Genomic DNA, 6,195 nt, shown 5'->3' on the forward strand with positions numbered 1-6,195 from the left:
TGTTTTTCTTTATATTTTAGTGACATAGACAAATTATTGCTGCAGTTTTTGTACTAAAATTAATTGTTCACAAAGAGACTATTTCCCCTTCTCAAACTCAAGACCTTAAGCATCTGTTAGAAAACATTAACATTATTAATAATTGGTAGTACTGTTAAAGGAACTCGATTGAAACGACTACAGCGCTCATCTAGTACATATTTTATTAACCCTAAAAGTTGAGAGGCAAACTCGACCCCAGCGGAACTTGAAATGCCTAAGTAAAGACGGACGAAATGTTTCTAAGCATTTTGTCCAACGTGCCAACGACTTTGTCCGATCGCCGCCTTAGCATTGTGAAATTTTACTGTACCACTTGTCTATAAGAAAACTTTAATTTACTCTAAAGTCCATTTAAGGAGGAAACTGAGAATAAAGAGACGAAGGTGCCACTATTATGCAGATTTTTATGCAATTTATGCATAAAATACACTTACGCTAACTAGGTTGGCAGCAGGAACTAATAGAAATCATTTGCTTTTAATGTGTCACAGTCATGCTAGATTGCATGTAGTTATGAAGAATCACCTTGTGTCACTGAATCTCCTGTCTGAAAATGTTTGCTTTTTGTCAATTCGTTGTTACATATGATTATTATTTCCTGAGACCGTTATCTCTATCTATGTAAGGAAACGCATGACCTAGTTGCCCGAGTGTTGCGTTCGTGGTTATAAGATCGTAAGCTTTAATTACATGGACAGACAGCGAGTTATGTTCTTAAGCAAGGCAGAATATTACACATTGTGCCAGTTTCCTTAGCTGTAATGAATACTAACAGAGGGTCGATGCTGCCGTTTCTCCCTCCAGCTACCGCATTTTTGATGTTCCGTTGAATCAGGATCAAGAGGCTGTCTATGTTTGCCCGTGACCACATAGGCACCTGAAACAATTAATTAAAATATATTACAAATATGACACAAGCTACCATGTAATACGTGCTACCGTGTAATACGTGCTACCGTGTAATACGTGCTACTGTGTAATACATGGTAGCACAAGCAACCATGTAATACAGCTAAGATATATTTAGAACTGCATCTTCCTTGTTATTATTGATGTCACACATTTACGCATTCCAGGTTTCTTGAAAATTATAATCTTTTGTCTTACAATTCCCTGCACTAACTTTAAATGTTTTGTGCCCTTGTGGCCAATAAATTATTATTCTCATTAATATATTTATTGTCTTTATTAAATTAGATGCCATTATTAATATATGAAGTTATATTCATTTTCACTTCTTTTCATATCATTATTCCTGCTGTATATTATTATTACTGTTTATATACTTATTTCTGCTGCAGGTGCACTTGCTATTGACATGTTTATGAGTGTGTAATTTTATTTATTAAAATTCTTTTCTCTTTCTTTAGTTTTGTTTTATATCTTCTCGCCATGAAATGATGTAAATAAAAAAAAGCGAAAGTTGATGCTCGTATTTTGTTGGTGCGATAAAGTAGGTTTTCTCATTATAGACACACAGATGACGTACAATTGCAAAACAGGCACAGTAAAGGAACGAAAATTGGCTATTTTATTGTGTTCGGAGATTTTTCATGCATTTACACTGCATTATGTACTTAAACCAACGATGAAGTATCTGTATGGACATGCAAACAGTCAGAAATAACAGGCATCTCTCTCTTGTTCTCTTTCTCTCTGTCTGTATCTCTCGTTCTCCACCCTTAAACACTCATTTTCTTCTCTCTTCCTCTCCCTTAAATCACATCTTACCATCTTAAGTAAGCAAAAGAGAAACTGGGGAATAAATTCTCAAATGCATCTAAAAATACAGAATTGTCCTTACGTAAATATTCTTTAAATATATTGAGCTTAGCAACAACAGTCTTATGTAGCATTCAGAAGTTGATATTGATCCGTTAATTTGTTTATTCCACACAATGATTCTGTACAAAAAATTGTCACAAATTTCTATGACGCATATCAGAATATTTCACTTGAAGTAGTCTTCATTTCGCTGTTGAGGTCTAAGAAGATTGAAATATGTCCAAAATAATTAACATATTAGTAATTGATTAATAGTTCTTTAGTTATTGCATGCTACTTAATTATTTCTACTTAGACTTTTAACGCTTGCTATCGTAAATAGAGCAGCACTTCCTTGGAGATTATTGTTTTGTGTTTCTATATTTCTCATCTGGCTTAATGTAATCTATATGTTAGTGAATGAAGATTAATCCACCACCTCCTCCTCCTCCTCCTTGTCCACCTCCTCCTCCTTGTCCACCTCCTCCTTGCCCACCTCCTCCTTGGCCACCTCCTCCTTGGCCACCTCCTCCTTGGCCACCTCCTCCTTCGCCACCTCCTCCTTGGCCACCTCCTCCTTGGCCACCTCCTCCTTGGCCACCTCCTCCTTGCCCACCTCCTCCTTGCCCACCTCCTCCTTGCCCACCTCCTCCTTGCCCACCTCCTCCTTGCCCACCTCCTCCTCCTCCTTGCCCACCTCCTCCTCCTTGCCCACCTCCTCCTCCTTGCCCACCTCCTCCTCCTTGCCCACCTCCTCCTCCTTGCCCACCTCCTCCTCCTTGCCCAACTCCTTGCTCCCCTCCTTCCCATTCTCCTCCCCTCCTCCTGCTCAACATTATCGTCATCATAATCATCATCATCATCATCATCGTCGTCGTCGTCATCGTCTTCATCATCATCGACATCATCATCATTATCATCATCGTCATCATCATCAGCATCATCGTAATCCTTCTCTTCAACATCATCATCATCATTACCTCCACCATCATCAACTTCATCCTCGTCAATATTATCACGTACACCATCATCATCAGGAGCATCACAGTCACCGTCACGACAACTATCGATGTTACTTCCATCATCATCAATAGCAGCAACAACATTCGTCGATGATCCTCAGTTATCTGGTATCACAATTTATTGGAATACATTAATGAGCTCCAAATTAGTACCCTACACCATTCTGTTTTGAAATACGATATTACCACGATCTGAAGGGTGCTGAGGTCGCAGAATCACTAGCACACCAGCAAAATGCTTAGCAACATTTCGTCCGTCTTTTCGTGTTGAGTTCAAATTCCTTTCATCATTTCGGGTCGATATATTTTAACATTGGGATCGATGTAATCGACTTACCCACTCCCCTGAAATTACTGGCCTTGTGTCAAAATGTGAAACCAATATTACTACGATCTCGAGATACGGAAATCGGTATATGAAATACCGTTCATCGCACATACTTTATTTTGCTTATGTCTGTGGAATGGGTTGTAATTTAAAGGCGCAATTAGTTGACTATGCATGTTGCAAATGAGTAATCTTCAAAATGCTTTGTCCTAGCAGTTTTAGCAGTGAGTCGGTTTTGCTTTCAGATAAACAATACTGGCACAAGAGTAACATCGTCTATAGCTCAATGAGAATGATGGAATTGTCATCTACATACTGGTTTAGTTTGTATTAATTTCACTCTTAGAAAATATATCCATTTCTCTATAGTTGATCTTCGGGTTCTAGTCTATGGAATAACTCTTGTATTAATACCGCATTGGTGCATCCAAAAATTTTAAACAGATTTTCAATATATAAACATATAGCCAAATCTGATAGCATAGTCTGTTGTTTCTCCCTTATTCTCATTTCACTGAGGAAAAAATAATTTTCTCAGCCCAATGAAGCCTTTAAACAATCCCTTTTTAAAGCAATTTTACTCACCATCCTCTCATAACTCAAAGTATCTCCTGTCCTCGGAGCCGGTATGGACCTGGTTGGTAAACACTGACTTCGTAATTTACTTGTCAAATAAATCTTATGCGTTATTTTAGATGATATATCAGATATAAGGCTTTCGATATCAGCCATTTTAAATAATATATTACATGGGTCAGTATCCAAGTGAAATATTTATGTGAACAACTCTCATGGATAATATCTGAGATTTCTTGATTAAATAAGAGAAAGAATATACTATTGAAAGGAATCGATTCAGAAACTTTCCTCTCTCTCTTCTATCTCTCTCTCTTTCTCTGTATCTCGCTCTCCCTCCCTCCCCTCCTCTCTCTCTCTCTCTCTCTCTCTCTCTATCCCTATCTTTCTATCAACAATTGCTATATTTACTGAGATTCAAAACATATAAACGAATTGTAAGAAAGGGATACAAACTAAAAGATAGAATAAAAGATCTTTTGTAAATTAGAAATTGTATAGTTTAAAAAGAATGTGCAAATTTTTTTAGCGATATCAGTTAAAATAATTCCATATCTCCAAGGAAATTGTATGATTCTATGTTTAATTTCGTTGTTTGTCAGTTTTTCTTGACATATTTCTATCATCATACCAACACTATTCAATCATCACCACCACTAACACCAGCCGCAGTAAGAACAACAGCACCACTACCACCACCATCATCATCTTTATCGTCTTCGTCGACGCCATCATCATCATCATCCTCTCTTTTTCCTTTACTCATTACCATTTTCACCATCAACACATTCCACAACATCTCTACTATGATTAAGGACTACGCCCCCGTTCTATTTTGGGAAGGAAACTCATAAAGAATATAATATGCAGGGAATAATCTTAGTAGTGAAGGATTTATAGTTCTTTGGTCTGAAAAAGGTTGTTCTACGAGACAGTTGTAGAATTTTCAGCACTGGCGAGATCGATGGCGTCAATGTTAAGCATTAAATATTGCACATCCACCTCAACTGTGGAATTCCAGAAGTAGACATTTTGCTAAGAACAAAACGGTTCAATAACGTGGGAGGCTAGAGGAGATATAAATCATCCTTCTTGATATCTAACTATATATTTTAACACACAACGACTAAGTTTTGCGGAAGGGAGCAACAAATCCTCGTGATTGGATTTCACTTTCACACAGCAGTGTTAGCTAGCTTGGTTCATCAAATCTATATCGCTCCAACTACCTCGAATGTATTTTACCCACTTATGTATTCGGAACAATAAAATGCCTTGATTTTATGATGTATCGCAAAGGTGGAGGTTGTCGAGAATAGACCTGCTCGGGATTGCGCACGTTTGCGCTTCTCCGACCAGACTACCGGCGACAAGCGCCAACCTTTTCGCTAACACCTTGGCCAGCATCGTCAACTTTGTGTTTAGCAAGTTATATATGTACCACACAAGTGCATCGAATCACTGCCGAATATGTGCGAAGTGGATCGATAGCTTGACTCACATTGTTAGTGCTTGTGAAAGTCTTGCGCAGAAAGAGTACAAGCGCAGACATGACAAGGTGACCCAAAATCTTCGCTGGCTACTATGCTGGAAGTATGGATATGCGGTAATGGGTGCTTGGTACCAACATACATCGTGAAAGGCAATGGACGAAAAGGGGGAGGCAAAAATTCTCTGGGACTTTGAATTCCAAACAGACAACGTATTAGATCACCGATATCCGGATATAGTAACCTTTATGAAGGACAAACAAGAGTGCCTAATAATCGAAGTAGCTCTCCAAGGATATCAACATATCATCATGAAAGAAAGAGAAACGATTGATAAATATGGAGTCTGGAGAACTGAGATCGCTAGGATGTGGCAGCTACGAGAGTCAAGCATAAAGGTTATCCCTATTATCATCGGAGCATTGGGTTCAATATCACCCAATCTGAGAAAAATCATCTGGAAACTTTGGAAATACCCTACAATCTAGGGTTTTTAAAACATCGGCATTACTTGGAACTGCAGGCAATTTGCGTAAATTACTGTTTGTCTGAGGTCTTTGTTGTGACTTGGCAGAGAGTATAAACCGCCGGTAGACACAATATTTTCAATCAACAACATCACAATATTGGATACTGTGCGAAGTCTTAAATAATAATCATAATAGCTAGTATTAGCCGTGGAAATTCCACAGTAATTTTTTTTAGATGGTTGTAAGTTAATATAGAGACATAAAAATAAGCGTTCCCTTATAAATTTTATATTTTGCATAATTTTCTTGTTAAAAATCCTTTCAGTTCTTCTGGATAAGGCAGTAACTGAAAGAGCATGAATTCCTCATAATTTTAAAAGTTCAGATGTCCATAATTAAGGGGGTTCACAATAATTACAGAGAATATTCACGTCACTAATGTAACCTTTCAAGGGTATGTTTACAGGTTTTTTTTATTGGTCGTCTCTGATTTACATTTTATA

This window comes from Octopus bimaculoides, chromosome 9 (genome assembly GCF_046866305.1).
Source record: "Octopus bimaculoides isolate indiv1 chromosome 9, ASM4686630v1, whole genome shotgun sequence".
NCBI lineage: Eukaryota > Metazoa > Mollusca > Cephalopoda > Octopoda > Octopodidae > Octopus > Octopus bimaculoides.